Source organism: Mus caroli, chromosome 5, assembly GCF_900094665.2.
Source record: "Mus caroli chromosome 5, CAROLI_EIJ_v1.1, whole genome shotgun sequence".
In the NCBI taxonomy this organism is placed as follows: Eukaryota; Metazoa; Chordata; class Mammalia; order Rodentia; family Muridae; genus Mus; species Mus caroli.
Genome location: NC_034574.1, coordinates 75,918,696 through 75,938,105, shown reverse-complemented (window position 1 = coordinate 75,938,105; position 19,410 = coordinate 75,918,696).

The window sequence follows — 19,410 nt, the reverse complement described above, 5'->3', positions numbered from 1 at the left end:
CTATCTAATTTCCATAAGGAAGATCTTTCCTGCTACTCTGTATAAATTACTTTGACCCAAGACTTGCTATGTGAGTTAACATGTAGGAGCTTCAGGACCTTGCTCGTTGTGGTTTTGTTTGTTTGTTTGTTTGTTTGTTTGTTTGTTTTGTGGTCTGGTTCTACTCTAAAATCTGAAGTTCAGGCAAGGGCTCTTCCCACAAGTTGTAATAAAAAAGGAATTAGGATAGAATGAGAGTGATCATAACTGACTAAATTGAAAGACACCCATTAGTATTTTAACCTAATTGAAATTGTTCAATTCTGGACAACATTATTCCTCAATTCACACATTTTGTATAAGTGGTAATCTTTATTTTCTACAACTTATCAATATTCTATTATATGAACTTTAACGTGAAAAAAATAAGCTGATGCTACATACTAATTCAATTATTAACTTGGAAAAAATTTAAAGGTATTATATTACTTATTCATTATTTTTCATTATTCATCATTTTATTGAAGATATTTTTCTCTTGCATTATATGCTGATTTTTGTTTCTCCCTTCCTCTATTCCTCCTACTTCTTCCCTACCTCCCTCCTCTCTGAATTCACTTATTCCCTCTATGTGTCTCATTATAAAAGATCAGGCTAACAATCCAACCTGACAAAATGTAATATAATAAAGCAAAAATCAACACATTGAGGCTGAAAAAGCAATTCAACAGAAGGCAAAGAGCACAATAGAAGGAACAAGATTCAGAGGCCCACTCATTTACACACTCAGGAGTCCCATAAAATACTAAGCTGAAAACTTAAATGTATATTCAGAGACTGGTATAAACATGTGTAGGCAATATCCTTGCTACTTCAATTTGTGTGGGTTCATATAAGTCTTACTTAGTTGACCCAAGGGGCCTTGTTCTCCTGGTGTCCACCATCCCCTTTGGCTCTTAAGTTCTTTCTGCCTCCTGCCCTGTGTGGTTCTCTGATATCTCAGAAGTAGGATTTAATGGAGTAATCCCATTTAGAGTTCTATGTTTCAATGACTCTCTCTGAGTAATTGCTGACTTTGGTACTCTGCATCTGTTTATGTCTACTATAGAAGGATGCTTCTCTGATGATGACTGGATAAGGCATAGATCTATGTATATAATAGAATATCTTTAGAAGCCCTTTATTTTTTTTAAATGATTTGACCTTTATTGTCTGTTTTTGTTTTTTTGTTTTGTTTTCTCTAGGGCTCTTGGATTTATAATCTATGTTTATCAGTTAAGCAATCAGTGTCAGGTATGGGGTTCCACTGTGGGGTAGACCATAAGAAAGATCAGATATTGATTAGCCACTCAAGCAAGTTCTGTACCACCATTGCTCTAGCATTCTTGCAGGGAGGACAGATTTTAGGTAGATGATTTTGTGGGTGGCTTGATGTTTTTTGTTTCTTTTTTTTTTTTTTTTGGTTTTCCGAGACAGGGTTTCTCTGTATAGCTCTGGCTGTCCTGGAACTCACTTTGTAGACCAGGCTGGCCTCGAACTCAGAAATCCGCCTGCCTCTGCCTCCCGAGTGCTGGGATTAAAGGCGTGCGCCACCACGCCCGGCTTTATGTTTCTTTTTAGGTAGCCTGCAGAGGAACTTATTCACAGTGAAGACACTAGATTGTAGAGGTGAAGGCACCCGGTAGCCACCAGCTTCACTTATGCATGATAAGTGAGAAGTGTATGTGTGTAGTGTTCTAGGTAATGGGGGCTGATTGTCAATTTGAGAACAACCCCTTTATCTTAGCAGCAGCCTGGGTTGTTCAAAGATGAGGGATATAATATCATTAGGGATATAAAAATGTTATAAATCTATGGTTATTATAATAAAAGATTAGGAGTCAATTTAATACTGTTTCCATTTAGCAGATTAGTAATGATAGTAGGTGTTATCAATGTCCTGGGAATTTGGTCCAAGTATGTACCAATCAGTAGCAACTTGATGTTTTTTCTACTTATATGAGTTTTATATTTGATATCTTCAACAATAAGGTCATATTATGAAGTTCTGAAGGATAATCTGTGGAATCTTCAATATCCTGTAATGCTTGAGCCTTCATTGGACAATTCCAAAAGAGGTAGCCATGGCAACTGGACTTTCAATTTGTTTGCCTTTGGTATTTAATGCAGGCATGGTACCTCTGTTTCAGAACAATGCCACTAAAACTGTCATGTACACACACATGTGTACATGCATGCACTTGCACATACACAAACAAACACACACACAAACTTCTAAAGTAATTGAATTTAATATCTCTTTTAAAGGATGTTATATATTAGTTATTCCAACTTGTATTCCTTCCTCAACTCTAATCTCCTATGCCCTACCACATTTTAACACTTTCTGTTCCCTCATTTACATATGAAGGACTTATCTTCACAAGAATGCAACCTATATCCTCTCCCCATGTCTACAACTCAAAATTTCTTTTTTATTAATTATTATTATTAAATTTCTTTTTTAGTATTAATTTTTAATTAATTTTTGTAATTAGGTATTTTCTTCATTTACATTTCAAATGTTATTTCAAAAGTTCCCCAGACCCTCCCCCCCACTCCCCTACCTACCCATTCCCACTTCTTGGCCCTGGCGTTCCCCCCATCATGAGACATATAAAGTTTGCAAGACCAAGGGGCCTCTCTTCCCAATGATGGCCGACTAGTCCATCTTCTGATATGTATGCAGCTGGAGACATGAGCTCTGGGGGTACTGGTTAGTTCATATTGTTGTTCCACCTATAGGGTTGCCGACCACTTTAGCTCCTTGGGGACTTTCTCTAGCTCCTCCATTGGGGGCCCTGTGTTCCATCCAATAGCTGACTGTGAGCATCCAGCTTCTTATATATTCTAGGTCAGCTACAAGGCAAACTGCTACTTAGCAGTTTTATTTATTTTAGAACACTTATGACTGCTTTACTTTTTCCTGGTATTTTGAAACTGTAAGACATATATGAAATGGTATGCAGAGAATCACACCTACACATATAATCTGTTGCATTTAACATTCTACTTTACTAACTATTAGAAAGAAATACATTTAAATTCTGTGCACATAAGACAATGAGGGATCTTGAGGATATCTTGCTTTTTGTATGACAGAGAGAAACAAGATTCATAGGACCAAATTCATCAAAATAAATAAATAAATAAAAATATCACTAAAGAAGATCTGGCATAGTTCAATATTTTTTTTCAGTGGCCTTCTCTTCCTTAGTGAAATTTCATAAATTGAACTTGGTATTAATGTCAGGCTGTGATTATGAGTCTGTAAGTTTCTGCTTCTATTATTACATTTCATTTTTGTGTCACTATTTAAATATTAATATACAATAGGCAACTAAGTGATAGTCAAATATTTCTTTTTTTTATTAGATATTTTCTTCATTTACATTTCAAATGCTATCCCAGAAGTCCCCTCTACCCTCCCCCCCTGCCCTGCTCTCCAACCCACCTACTCCTGCTTCTTGGCCCTGGCATTTCCCTGTACTGGGGCATATAATCTTCACATGACAAAGGGCCTCTCCTCCCATTGATGGCCTACTAGGCCAACCTCTGCTACCCTAAAGGAGGAACAACAATATGAACTAACAGTACCCCCCAGAGCTTCTGTCTCTAGTTGCATATGTAGCAAATATTTCTATAAATCTTGTTTTAAACATATTTGAACTGCCTCTGCAATGGGAAAAGAGAAACCTTGTTGACAGTGTTGTTCTGATATTAGGGGCAGAGCAGATGGCAGTATTTTTACTCATTCTACCTTTATGCCTGGATTTAGGACCAAGCTATGTTATACCTACAACAAATAAAAAATCAATTCAAATCAAATCTAGGCAACACAGTGCAGCAAGAGGAAGACAGAAGACACCTTTGTTCATCCATGCTGCTAGAAACAGTTTTGGAAAGACAAACATAGACCTGCCTTCCACTCACGACACAGGTGGCTATAGACACATAGAGACCCACCTACTACCATGCAGTGCAACATGGGAGAAGGAGGACAGACTGATACTTGTGGACCACCATGCAACCCACAGTCCTGTCCTCTAGTGCATAGTCGATGTCCCAGTGGGGCCCACTAGGAGGATGACCATGCAGTAGGAATCACCACGTTTTGCAAGTAAGTGGTAGACAGATTGGATAGGAAAAAGAACTGGAACCTCTTGTGCATTATGAAGAGAGATGGAACTGGAGACACGAGGGTAGAGAGGAGTAGCCTCTTGTGGGTGGTCAGCACCACTACCTGGGGCTATGGTGAAGTAGCAACCTATGGTGATGATGAGGGCCATGTCTAGGTTGATGGCTATGCAGTGGAAGGGGCCATTAGTAATGTGTGTGGTTGATTTTATCACTAGAGAACACAGAGACATCCCTGATTGGGGCATCTGGTTCCCTGAGGAACAAGTGGATGTCCAGTGCTGTGAACAAATGGCCTCACTCATCATTGGCTATGAGATTATAGAGAACTGGCCCTGTCTGTCACCAGGAGCTGTATTCAGGAGAGCAGGCCCTGCACCACTAGCAGCAGAGTGGAGCTGCCTTTATTGGCAGAAGCTTGGGTGACCTGGCAGAGGGTCTGGGTATAGGAGAGTTGAACCACCATCTACCTTAGGGTAGCACTGGAAAAGAGAACTAGGACTACGTCTCACCAGCTGCATCACTCAGGAAAGAAGATCCTGCCCCTTACCTGGAAAGCACTGTGAGCCTGATCATAGTGGTGGGGCACAGGTAAACCACCTTTAGGGCATGAAAGAAGAGAAGTGAGCCTGCCTCCTGCTGATGGTGGCACTGGGTGGCTGACGCTGGAAATACTAATAAATGGACCCGACAACTCTCAGCAGGGTCAGGCCATGTCCCAGTGCCCTGTAGCCACCGCAACCAACTCTCTGAGGCTAGCCCCCAATGCCAGGTGATCTCAATCGCTCTGTCTCTTGGCCCACCAACTCTCCAGTCCCACAAGGCAACAGGGTGGGTTTAAACAGTCAACTCTCTGGGGCTAGCCCACAATCTTTTTAGCTATCCAATCATATTTATATAACAATAAAATCACAGTTTACAAGATGACAATATAATAATTTCAGAGCCAATTGATAATGATAAAATCTTTACCCCAATTACTTTAAGCTTGTGAAAAAACTTAGCTACTTGTGACAGTTTAAAACCACGCAGGACCAGGATCTTCTTCCTGTCCTTCTGAATCCATGTTGGCTTCTCCTCCTCCTTTCCTCCAGTGACCTCTCTCTCTCTCTCTCTCTCTCTCTCTCTCTCTCTCTCTCTCTCTCTCTCTCTCCTCAACTCCTAGCTCTGCCTCCCTTTCCTGTCCAATCACAGGCATCCCACTGCCCGTGGACAGGGAAAATCCTGCAACAGGTGGCCTAGCCAGAGCAGTGCTGAAGAGCTACCCCTGTTAGTGCAGATAAGGGAGAGCCAGCTCACTGACCAGCTCAGCTACTACACAGTCCTACAAACAGGGCTCTAACTTGGCCCTTCCTCTATTCTGTATCATCTGAAAAGTACTAGGATGCAAGAAAGAGCCAGTACCTCTGAACTGAAGGTGCAGAATCTCTATGACACAGAGCAACAACAGGATAAGTAGGAAGAGGTCCAGTGAGGATCCAGTATTCATGGTGTCACAGAAGTCAGAGACCTCAAACCATACCAAGGACTCAATTGCAATGAACATTTGTAAGTGAAGATGTGTGAACAGAGGGATATACTGTGGGACACAGTGTGGTATACTACAGCTTCCAGAATAGAATATTCTCTCTCTCTCTCTCTCTCTCTCTCTCTCTCTCTCTCTCTCTCTCTCTCTCTCTCTCTCTGTGTGTGTGTGTGTGTGTGTGTTTATTTTAGGAGGAAGGATGCAAGAGAAAAAGGTGCATGTGAGAAGATATGTCAGACTAGAGCACATATGAAACTCATAAAGAATCAACAAAAATAAAAATAAGATATACTATTTGAACTTCTCAGTGTATTAAGCAACTTTTTTTATGGTAAAACATAGATTTTTGATTATATATTCAAGTTCTCTTTTGATGATATGTCCAACACTAAATCCCCTTGGACAGATTCAATCCTATTCAAACTCACACAGAAACATTATAGGTATTCTGTATGTAAAATGAAGTAAGATATTTCAAAATAAGTAATGACATCTCATATATGTAATATTTCATAGAAATTCACCATCTTGTTGTCTTTATTGAAGTGCTAGCATCAATTTTCAAAGGCTTCCTTTAATGATAACATACAAACAAAATAAATGTATTGAAAAGACCTGTCACTCTTAGACTTTTCTTGTATGAATTTGAGACTCTATTTGAACCAGACCATAGCATCAGAAAAAAATGCAACTTTCCTTTTGGTTGAAGGGCTAAGTATAATACACATATAGTATTTTATGATGTACCTGATGTCATATTTGTAAAACCACAAAAATATTTATACAAACATTCTATTTTTATAGAAGCAGTCTTAGTGTGGGCTAAAAGACTAGTTTATGTGTTTGTAGAAAGTTTGCAAATCTTTTAGCATATTTCAAGCAATTGTTTTCTTCCTACAGCTCCAACATTTTATTTATTAACTAATTTGTTTATTTATTTACATCTCAAATGTTGTTCACACTTCTGGTCGGTCGTCACACAGATTTCTTCACCCCATGCCTCCTCCCCTTTGCCTCTGAGAGGGTGCTTCCCTCTCCCCCAGAATCTTCCTTACCTGGGGCATCAAGTCTCTACAGAAAATATGCCTTCTCGTCTACTGAGGCCAGATGAGGCAATCCTCTGCTACATATGCTGGGGGTCTTGAACCAGCCTATATATGCTCTTTTGTCAGTGGTTTATTCTCTGAAAGATTCCAGGGGTGCGGGTTAGTTAACACAGATAGTGTTCCTATGGGGTTGCCATTCCCTTAAGCTCCTTGCTATCATCATTATTATTTAAAATGTTTGAAATTAGGAAGTCAGATTTTGGAATGAGAATTATTGTATAAGACATTACATTTAAGATTATTGTAATAGTCTCTAATTTCAAACTAACACACAGAAGTTTTCTAATTACTCTTATAATAGTTCTTAAAATTTAGTTATGGTATTTCTGACCCCACTTTCCTCCCTCTGAATTCTGCCGTATATACCATTTCCACTCTCCTTCAAGTTCAGGTTTTGTTTTGTTTTCATTAGTTATTATTCTAGGCATATATGTTTGCTTAGTCATTGTTCTATTTTTGCGGAAAACACAATGGTCAAGGGAACTCTTTTTTTCTTTTTTTTTTTTTTTTTTCTTTTTTTTCTGAGGCAGGCTTTCTCTGTGTAGCCCTGGCTGTCCTGGAACTCACTCTGTAGACCAGGTAGGCCTCGAACTCAGAAATCCGCTTGCCTCTGCCTCCCACTTGCTGGGATTAAAGGAGAGCACCACCACTGCTCAGCAGGAACTATTATAATACAGAAGTGGATGCTCACAGTCATCCATTGGATGGAACACAGGGTCCACAATGAAGGAGCTAGAGAAAGTACCCAAGGAGCTGAAGGAGTTTGCAGCCCTATAGGAGGAACAACAATATGAACCCCAGAGCTCCCTGGGACTAAACCACCAATCAAAGGGAACACATGGTGGGACTCATGGCTCTAGCTGCCTATGTAGCAGAGGGTGGCCTAGTTGGTCATCAATGGGAGGAGAGGCCATTGGTCTTGTGAAGGTTCTATGTCGCAGTATAGGGGAATGCCAGGGCCAGGAAGCAGGAGTGGGTGGGTTGGGGAGCAGGGGGAGTGGGGAGGGGATAGGGGATTTTCGGAGAGGAAAATAGGAAAAGGGATAGCATTTGAAATGTAAATAAAGAAAACATCTAATTAAAATAAGAAAAGAAATGCACTTAACTGGTTTTGTGTTTTAGAAAAACAGAAAAGGATCCAGGAGTATGTTTGTTAGAGCAAGATATCATGCAGAGAAAGTGGGTGCCTCTGTGAGCCCATGCTGAGGCATCCCTTCCCACTGAGGTACCAACTCTGCAATGGACATAGTATAGAATAGAGTTTATTTAGGGCATGGGTAGGGGAGTTGAGGGATTAGAGACACAGACAGGCAGAAGGGGAGAGAGAGAGAGAGAGAGAGAAAGAAAGAAAGAATAGAGGAGTAGAGTCAGGCCATGAACACAGAATATATATATATATATGTATGTATGTATGTATGTATGTATAACATGTCTATGTATGAGAGGTAAAAAATAATGTTGAGTATGTTTGGGATAAAGCAATTTTTCTTAGGTGTATATTTGAAACGCTTAGGTCTTAGGGATTGGATCTGAGGGGAGACCCAATGCCAGGGCACAGGAGAGGAATCCCACCCTCTGGAATATGTAGCAAGTGGGAACGTAGGCAGGTGTAGTTATCTGGATGGAGCCTGTTTGGTCCATGAAAGGTGGATCTGAATGAGTTTCCTGTAACTTATAAGTTTGCAAAAGAGATATATTTCTTAACAACATGAACAGTCTTTAAGATGATCTTAGGGAAGACAAAAACCTTTTGTGAAGCAGAAGGAGCAAGAAGGGTTTTTTTCCTTCTGTCTAGGTGACTGAATATACATAAATTTAGCATAACAAGAAACAATTTCATGTTTACATGTGAAAGACAAAGGAAATTCAAAACCCTGACCTTGTGAATAAGATAGTTGAACTCTTAGTGTATCATGAGAAATACCTTAATTACATAGTTAAACTATAGGAAAGTTAAAATTTGAATTTATGTTTATACAGTTGGATTGTGTAGTGGAATGTTTTATTAGAGTTTGGCTAATTTAGAAGAACTCTATTGGTTAATGTTAAGACAATGTCATAGGAAGGAGAGGAAATATGAAGCATTTAGTCACTGAAAACTGAGCTTAGATAAGGAAGGCTACATCTATTAAAGCTTACATATGGACTAGTGTATCCTTTATCATGAAGTCTGTGAGTAATGCAAACCTGTCTTTGATTAGAAATCCAGAAGTCTAAGCTAGTCAACAAATTGACTAATGAGCTAATATGGTGGTGGATTAACTTGGGGTAAGGAGCTAGGTCTGTTTTCTAGCTGTCAAGCTTGGCTGTCAATGTAATCAGAAATCTGGGAAGAATAAATTATAAACTAGGAATTATGTATTGATTAAAATTACAGACGTTGGTCTATAATTCACCACCCAAACAGTTTCCAGGTCCCTGTGGTCTCCATGGCAAGTTGGGGACAGTCAGTATGGACATCAGGCCCAAAAGTGAAAAGCTTTTTACTGTGCAGTAGGTACATTAGAAAAATGATTCACCTTCACTTAGACAGTATGAGACATTTAACTCTCTGGGTGTCCTCTGTTGGTCCACAGTGTAGTCCAAGCCCTGGCAGCAAGCAAAGCAATGGAGCAGTGTTTCTCATTTGTTATCATATCACAGAATTGGGATCTTCCTTAAAATTCAAGAGGTTTAGTAGATTTTTGTCATGGTAGGAAGCATGGTGCTGGAGCAGTAGCTGGGAGCTACATCCTGATCCACAGAACAAAAGCAAGAGAGACACTCAGCCTAGTGTGAGCTTTTGGAACCTCAAAGCTCACTCTCGGTGACACACTTACTCCAACAAGGCCATACCTACTCCAACCAGAACACACCTGTCAAATCTTCTCAACTCCCTTATCCTCTTTTTTTTTCCATCTTTTTGATTTACAAATACCTTTTAAATAGGAGTAAAATTCAATAAATTGGATTCAAGGTGTTAAGCATTTTTACAGCAAAACTTGAAAGTCAGCACAATTTGATTAATACATGTGTTAAGTTATTCATGTTTAAAAATAACAATAACTATCAAATATGATATGTGATGACCAGAAGTCAAAACAAATAATCTGAATACAAATAAAACCTAATTCAAACTTGGAAACAAGTTAAGGTCTTCAATCACTCTTGTCATAACTGGCAACACTTCTCTGCAAAATAAAATATGCACAACCTTTGAATAAATAATGGCAGTGAAAAATCAAAGCCAAATAATAAGCATAGACTATCACACAAATATGAAAGGAAGCTTTTAAAAATTCTAAGGAATAAAGGAACCCTAGCATGTGAATTTTATAGCAGCAATTATTTCTCTGAGTTTTAAAGATGCCTGTGTCAAAAGTTCAGGCATACACTTTGTAATTTTATATGGAAACGACTCTTAAGAGTAATACCTGTCATTTAGGTGTAAAAAAATAATATTGGGATATCAGAATAAGTAATTATCTGTTCAAAAGCTTCTGAAATGCCTACCAACTATTCTGTCAGCCTGTGGTAAAAAGAGAAAGCTATCAAGGAAATGTCTAGATTGTATTCCTTGTCTACGTTGTATATATATATATATATATATATATATATATATATATATATATATATATGATTATAAGATGGGAAGAACAATGTAGCAGCTAAATAAGATTCTCTTTTCATCATTCTGCAGATACATCCAGTTGAGTGTCTATTTGTGTATCACTTTACCAGCACAGATATAACTTGTGAAATAAGGTGACAAGCAGTACTTTTAGTTAAGCAAAAATAAAAGCACATTGAAGAAAGCAGAATGAAAGGCTAGACCACATCACTGTTCCCCTCCTCCAGGAAGCATTGTACATAGGGGTATCTCCATTCAGAGCAGGATAATTAATAATCCCTGAACCATGACTCAAACCTCAGTACAACATCTGGCTAAGAGACATAGTGCTGGGCAAAAATTCACAGCCTACCACAAATCTTAGAAGCATGAATTGAGCTTCTGGAAGTTCGGTGCCAAGAAGAAAAAGAGATCACTATCCTCTCCCCATGCTCAGGTGGCAGTTTAGAAGTGGATGCCACTACTTGCGTGACAAGAGACAAAATTTAGTGCAAGGTTTTGTCTCATAGTCCAGTGCTAGGCATACTACATGAGACCAAGCATCCAATAAAAACTTGCATGTAAGTGAGTCTAGTTACTTCATGATCCCTCTACAGGAATGAGAAACACTCTATGACTATAAAGCTGAGAATCAGTCTAATCTTGGTACGTAAGGATCAGTCTCATTATATATTCCCCACCCTCAAGCAAATCAGTTAGTTCCAGGCCAGTGCTCACATATGGTTCTCTTTTGTTTTGACTTTTGTTTTGGTTTGTTTTCTAATACTGCTGGCTAGTATATAGGCCTCAGTGTACCTGTCATTTCTACAGGTGATGAAAATAAGGGCATAACCCATTTTAATATCAACTCAGGTTGGCCGTCATTCACCTTCAAACACACTATTCCTCCTTTGGGGCCATAGGAATATCCCATTAGCTGAAGGCAAGGTACTATATTAAGAAAATATTTTATTTTCTTAATAAAATAAGAAAATTATTTTATTCAGCTAGTAAATATGACACTGTGTGTTCCTTAATATCACTAATCCTAAAGTATACCAAGATATCTTGATTATCAATTTTTTCCAAGGAATTAGCCTTCAATCCTCATTGATTTGATTTTTGTTATAGCTAGCATGGCTAATAGTTAGACACAGGGTCTTGGCACACAATTTCACCTCATTAATAGGGAGACCACCTCCAGTAGATAAACAGCGTCCTCAGTGGAGAGATAGGGCCACCCATCCATCTTCAAAATTTCCACCTGAACTTGTTCCTGTCTAAAGGAAATGCAGGGACAAAAATGGAGAAAAGACTGAAGGAAAGGCCATCCAGTTTCCAGCCCACCTTGGGATCAATCCCACTTGCAGACACCAAATCCTGATTCCACTACTGATGCCATATTGTCCTTGCTGAGAGAAGCTTGGTGTCTGTCCTTTGAGAGGCTCTACCAGCAGCTGATTTAGACAGATGCAGATACTTAGAGTTAAATATTGGACTGATGTCGGGGACCCCTATAGGAGATCTAGGGGAAGGATTGAAGGACCCAAAGAGGATGCAATCCCATAGGAAGAACAGTATCAACTAACCTGGACCCCTCAGAGCTCAAAGAGAATAAGTTACAAACCAAAGAGCATACATGGGCTGATCCATGGTCACAGGCACATATGTAGTAGAGTACAGCTTTGACCAGCCTCAGTGGTTGAGGATGCACCTATTCCTGCAGAGATGTTCTAGAAAATGTAGATGATTCAGGGGGTTCAATGGGGGTGGCTGTGTGCCTGAAGGGGTGTATAGGAACTTCCTATCATAGACAAAGGGGAGAGGGTGAAGAACTCTAGGAGGGAGGACCTAGAAGCAGGTGCAACATTTGGAATGTAAGTAAATAAAATAGTTTAGTAAATTAAAAAAATACAAAAATAAAGAGTGCACAGCATTGTAGAGTATGGTGTTCATCTATTGTTGTGTTGCTATTAGTATCCAACTGGTTAATAATATAACACCTATGTGGTATTGTGAATATTAGCTATGCTACAGGAACATGGGGCCTATGAATAATGTTCCAGATAATTACTAAAAATTATGATCCAGGCTTACTCTTTGTGAAAGTTAGTTTTAATTATCAACTTGATACAATATAAAAATACCAGTGAAGGGAATCTCAATGAGAAATTATTTGAATTGTTTTGGATTATGGGCATACTTGTGATTGATCTTTTTATTTAACTCACATGGGACAAATTTGCCTTGAATGTAGGGAGCACCATTTCATAGGCTGGGTCCTAAACTCTATTAAAGTAGAGAAAAAAGAGCTGAATTCTGCCATGAATGCCTTCTTTCTCTGTGCCTGGGGATGGATGGAACTAACTCACTCAAGTTCTTGCCTTGAGTCCTCCTCAAAACTGAACTCTGTAACTTGAAATTATAAGCTGAATAAGCTTTTTCTCTCCTCTGTGTTGCTTTTTGTCTATATCTATATCTGTCTCTATATCTAATACACACACACACACATTTAAGAATCTGAAAATGTTTACTGAAATCTATTAGAACCTATAATTTATTAGAATTGTAGATTATAAAATTAAGATGCACAGGTATTTACAACTGCATGTTAATAAAGATGCTGGGGGCAGGGCATGGGAGGTTTGCAGAGGGGCAACCAAGAATGGAGACATTTGAAATGTAAAATAAAATAACTAATAAAAAAGTAAATACAAAAAATGTGACTTATTTTAAGAAGGTGAAAGTTTAGAAGGATGTGGCAGACACACTGATTGGTTTAAGACTTTTAATTTTAAATTATTAATGGTAATTGACAATCAAAGTAGTAAAGGAGGGGACACCTGAGGACATGAACCAAACCATGTTTATGTAACAGAAAGAAGATTGGGAGAGTGGAGCTCAACTTACCCTTTTACACCCATACTCACTGGCAGAGTGATGACAGATGTAGTCCTTACAAGACAAGGTCAAGAAATGGAGTAGAGAATAGAAGACTTTAATCTGAGACAAAAATACTCATTTAAAGGAGTCTTTTGAAATACTTCTCTCTGTACTCTATTTTATTGTATAATTTATGTTTTTATATGAAGTTAAATTTATAACACATTTTAGCACATTAAGGGCCATTAATAACAAGCTTGAATAATCTTACTGAAATGCTTTATACCTTCTTGCCCTTGCTTTTGATTGGTGAAGGTTAGCGAGTCCTTGCACTTAGAAAATTCCAAACCTCTCATCCTTGTTGTAAAGAGGTTAGTCAAAACTCTTCAAGAGCAGAGAAAATACTCTATGCACATTATTCAAACACTACTGTCCAACAATGTAGAATTTTATAAGAAGCTATTCGACTGCGTTACTTATAAAAGTGTTTAATTTTGTGAAAAATTCATCATTTTACTGTCCAAATAAGAGAAATACATGCAAATTTTGAGGAAACTACGTAGAAAGTAAAGCTATAAAGATTTCTCTTTCATCAGAGAACTAGAGCATGACATGTGTGAGAAGCCAGTTCAACTTGTTTTCTGATAAGAGTGAGTCTGGCACATCATTTCTGTTATGACATTAACAATTAAAAAGCACACATTTTATAGGATTTAATATTTCATTGGTTTCCCAAAAGCAAAAAAGACAGATTACTATTTCACAATTTTCAAAGTGTCTATATCACAGTGAGACAAGTCATTTTGTTCCAAAGATGTTGACAGAAAATCACAAGGATCTTCCCACATGTCATTAGTCACATTTTGCCAGTGTATAAAACACCTTATTTATGGCTGTGAGAATCACATATTTAAATATCATGAAGTAACTTTAACTTCTGTTCTTTATTGACTGACCCCCACTGATTCCCATGCTAAAGACTTGGTTTTCAGGGTAAAGAATTTTTGAAATGGTAGCACATTTTTCAGATCAAATATACTTGTAGAATTTTAGTGTATTAATGGCATTCCCTTCAGGATATTGGGACTTCACATCATTTTTCCCTTTTTCTTTCTTTTCAAAGCTTTCTTGTATAATAAACTCCTACAATCATATATTTCACAGATACGTACACAAAGGCAACAAGACCAGTATACTTGTACTGAAGCCATGAACAAAATAAACTTTTCCTTCATTTTATTGCTCTTAGACATTTCTGATAAAGGAAACTAGTAAATAGAGTTTTTACATACAAATAAGTAGTAGGTCTACTACTAGTAGTACTAGTAGTACTAGTACTAGTAGTAGTAGCAGCAGCAGCAATATTTTATCATAGTAATAATAGTAGTATAGCATGTGCTTGAATACAGTAGTACATTTGTTGAGGTCCTAGAACAACTTTCAGGAGTTATTTCTCTCCTTCCAGCATGGATTCTGGGGAGAAAACCCAGGTTGTAAGGCTTGCATTGCAATTACTCTTACGAACTGAGTCCTCTCATTGGCCCTAGCATATAATTTATTTAATCTAATCTGCAGAATGAGAAAAAGTCACTTCAGTGCTCACAAATTTTATTGAGTTACCTTATTTAACTGGTATCAACATTTAAAATTCTTTGATACAGTAACTGTTGTTACATTGTTTTTATTACACATATACCTGGAGCCTACAAACTAGCACCAAGGTATAAAAATAATTTTAATAATCTATGTAAAAAGTTTTTATAATAAGCATGCTATTTATTTTATACAATGAGGTAAAAACTACTTTAAAATTCCACAAGTATATCTTGTAATATACACATTATTAGAATCTTACCAAATCAGGAGTTTTATACAAAAATAAAATGACGAAAATTCTAATATAATAGCTAGGTAATTGTTTTACATATTCATTATACATTTAAATATTAACTATTTGAATAATTAAATATTGAAGTAAGTAAACATGTTAAATTTATGCAAATTAATATTCTGATTAAAATTGAAAACATTGTATGATGTATTTTTCTTCATTAAATTATAAACACATTGCCATTATAAATTTTACTACCAATGTAGTACCACATTTCTATGTAAAATGAATTTTATGTTTAACAAGCTATTTTTCACTTATGAAAGTATTATTTTCAGTATTTAATAGTTGATAATGTACATCATGACTAATTAGGTATTAAATTTTTTATAAAGGAGAGACTGTTAGTCTCTATTCTTAAAATAAAGTGTAAGTTTTAACTTATGGTTAAACAAATATAAATAAATTTTAAAATTTCAAACTTTTTTACTTCTAAGAAAACATTAAAATAGTGCTTTAATGTTCCATGTATTCAAAGAGAAATGTTAAATTTAAGAACACAGAGAAATGTAGCTGTCTAAAAGTGTGTGTGTGTGTGTCTGCAATAAATTGTTTGATTTCTTTGTCAAGACTTGACTCAAACCTAAATATATCTAGGAAAAGATAATCTTAATTTAACAAAATGTATCAAAAAGATTGGACTGCATTTAAGTTTGTGTAATATTAGCTTGATTAATGATTGATTAGGAGCACCCAGATCATTTTGGGTAATGGAAATCCTGGGCATGTGGTTGGGGAACTGTATAAAAATCAACCTGAGCAACACATGAGGATCAAGGCACTAAGCAGCATTCCTCCAAAGTTTCTGCTCCATGTCTTGTCCCAGTTATTTACCTGGAGTTCCTGCCCTGACATCCCTCAGTGATGGGATCTCTAGTAGAAAAAAAAAAAAAAAAAGACTTCTTTGTCTCCAAGTTGCTATCAGTTCTGGTATTTGATCCAAGAGAAAAAACTTCTAACTAAGAAAAAAATTGCTACTAGGGCCACAGGATATTGCTGTCAAAGATGTGACCATTTGGCTTGAGGAGGATCATGAGGGCATTTGAAGCATAGACTTTAAAAACAAACAAACAAACAAACAAACAAACACCCCAAGAACTTGAAAGATAAGAATTCTCACCTGAGGAATAATGAATGGCTGAGAAGCACCTGAAAAAATGTTCAACATCCTTAATCATCAGGGAAATGCAAATCAAAACACCCTTGAGATTCCACTTCACTCCAGTCAGAATGGCTAAGATTAAAAATTCAGGTGACAGCAGATGCTGGTGAGGATGTGGAGAAAGAGGAACGCTCCTCCATTGTTGGTGGGATTGCAAGCTTGTACAATGGCTCTGGAAATCAGTCTGACAGTTCCTCAGAAAATTGGACATAGTACTACCGGAGGATCCCACAATACCTCTCCTGGGCGTATATCCAGAAGATGTTCCAACCGGTAAGAAGGAGACATGCTCCACTATGTTCATAGCAGCATTATTTATAATAGCCAGAAGCTGNAAAGAACCCAGATGNCCCTCAACAGAGGAATGGATACAGAAAATGTGGTACATTTACACAATGGAGTACTACTCAGCTATTAAAAAGAATGAATTTATGAAATTCCTAGGCAAATGGATGGACCTGGAGGGCATCATCCTGAGTGAGGTAACCCAATCACAAAAGAACTCACANAATATGTACTCACTGATAAGTGGATATTAGCCCAGAAACTTAGAATACCCAAGATATAAGATACAATTTGCTAAACACATGAAATTCAAGAGGAACAAAGATCAAAGTGTAGACACTTTGCCCCCTTTTAGAATTGGGAACAAAACACCCATGGAAGGAGTTACAGAGACAAAGTTTGGAGCTGAGACACAAGGATGGACCATCTAGAGACTGCCATATCCAGGGATTTATCCCATAATCAGCCTCCAAACGCTGACACCATTTTATACTAGTGTAAGATATTGCTGAAAGGACCTTAGATATAGTTGTCTCTTGTGAGACTATGCTGGCATCTAGCAAACACAGAAGTGGATGCTCACATTCAACTATTGAATGGATCAGAGGGCCCCCAATGGAGGAGCTAGAGACAGTAACCAAGGAGCTAAAGGGATCTGCAACCCTATAGGTGGAACAACAATATGAACTACCCAGTACCCCCACCACCAGAGCTTGTTTCTCTAGCTGCATATGTATCAGAAGATGGCCTAGTCAGCCATCAGTAGAAAGAGAGGCCCATTGGTCGTGCAAACTTTATCTGCCTCAGTACAGGGGAACGCCAAGGCCAAGAAGTGGGAGTGGGTGGGTGGAGGAGTGGATGCGGAGCGTGTGGCAGAATTTTGGGATAGCATTGGAAATGTAAATGAAATAAATACCTAATAATAACAACAAAATAAATTAAAAAAAAAAGAATTTTGATAGTGGTGCAGACAATGGAGCCCTGGCTTGTGAAGTATCAAAGCAAAGCCATCCTATAGGATGGAGTCATTTATGGGGTACTTTGTGTTAAGAACATATGATTCTGGTCATTGGTGGCCCAAGACGCAGTTTTAATTTACAAGAGATTAGAACTACTGAAATGAAACCTTTACTCTGCTGTGACAGTTGATTGATATTGGTCAACTGGGTTTGAAGCCTAAGCTCTGATTAGGAAGAAACCACAATCACTGAAGCAAAACCATCTGTGTTTCCACAGGATCAGCTTTCTGAATCTGTGAATATCATTAATATCAACAACAACAGACAGAGCAATCTATCTCCAAGGTATACTGAATGGGCGCAAAGTCATAACCCATATAATAGCAGCTAAAATAGGGGAAATTAGTTTTCCTAAATGGAGTGACTCTGGGTATGTCAACTATACCTCAGAGCAGGTCCCATTATTCTGAGTAGGTCAACATCAATTGGATTCTATGGTGTGTATCTATGACAAGGTTTTCTTTTTTTGTTGTTTTAATAAATAAAGAACCTGGAATTGTGTAGCTAGGCTTATGGGGAAGAATCTAGGAAGGATTTGGAAAGGAGAAATAATATGATCAAAATATATTGTATGGAATTCTCAAAGTATAAATAAATAACATATTTAAAAAATAATTACAGCAATAGTGGAGGTTAAACCACAGTAAACACTTTGAAAACTACTAAGCGCAAGATAAAGAAACAAGATTAAAAACTAGCACATAAGTAATGAATCTGTGAAAATAATTTAAGACAAGTTTTCTGGATTAAAATTGATTGGATATGGTGATTTCAGGATCCTTGAAAGAGTTGGTGAATTACTATATATAAATTTGATGAAATAATTGAAGAGATTTTTATATAGTAAATTTTGACCCATGCTGAAATTTAAATTTTGAGAACCACACCAGCAACACTTCAGTGAGTGTTCTCTTGAGGAACAGATTCATGGGTAAAGTAATTCACATAAGATGAGGACATTAATATGGCCCTTAATCCAAGATTACTGATGTACAAAATGTATATAGAATAAAAGTACAGAGATCTATATGCAAGAAGAATAGCAAGGAAAACAAATGCATAGGTTATCCAAACAAAAACAAAGTCCTACAGCAAAAGTAACTACTAAACAAAAGTAAAAGTAAACTACTAAACACAAGGATAAGCAAACATGTTAATCCTCCCCTTCCAGGAGGAATCAGCATGACTTTGCTTTCCTCATGGGTGTGGAGCTTTCTAAATGGGAGCAAATACATTCTGGTGTGTGTGCGCCTTCCAGTGTGTGAGACTGTGTTCAACAGCCTTAACAAACAAATCCAAATCTAGCCAACAAAAGGAAGATAACTGTATGTCTCAGAAAGTGTATCAATACTGAATTTCCCTTAAGGAATTCCTAAAATAGTGAGGTAAGTAGAGAAAAAAATAACTGTTCATGTTGATAATTGTAGATAAATAAGTCACTGCCAGCAGAGTAGTGGAGATTAGAAGTGTGTCAGCAAGATTTTGTATTGGATTTTGGAAGGGTTTGAGGAGAATGATCAGAATGAAGTGGGAAGTTTCCAGTCATACATTTCCTTCATAGAAATATCAAACCCTTTTCCAAATGAAAAGTTTGAAATAATTTTTAGTTTCAACATGACTTTATTACTCTAAGCACTGTGTGTGTGTGTGTGTGTGTGTGTGTGTGTGTGTGTGTGTGTGCTTGTGCGCAATTGCTTTGAGGAATGCATTTAGTTTAGTAAACAAAATTTTAGCTTCATATCCGTTCCATGCATACTCCAGGCTGCTGAAGTTGAGACTAATATTTCTGCTTCCT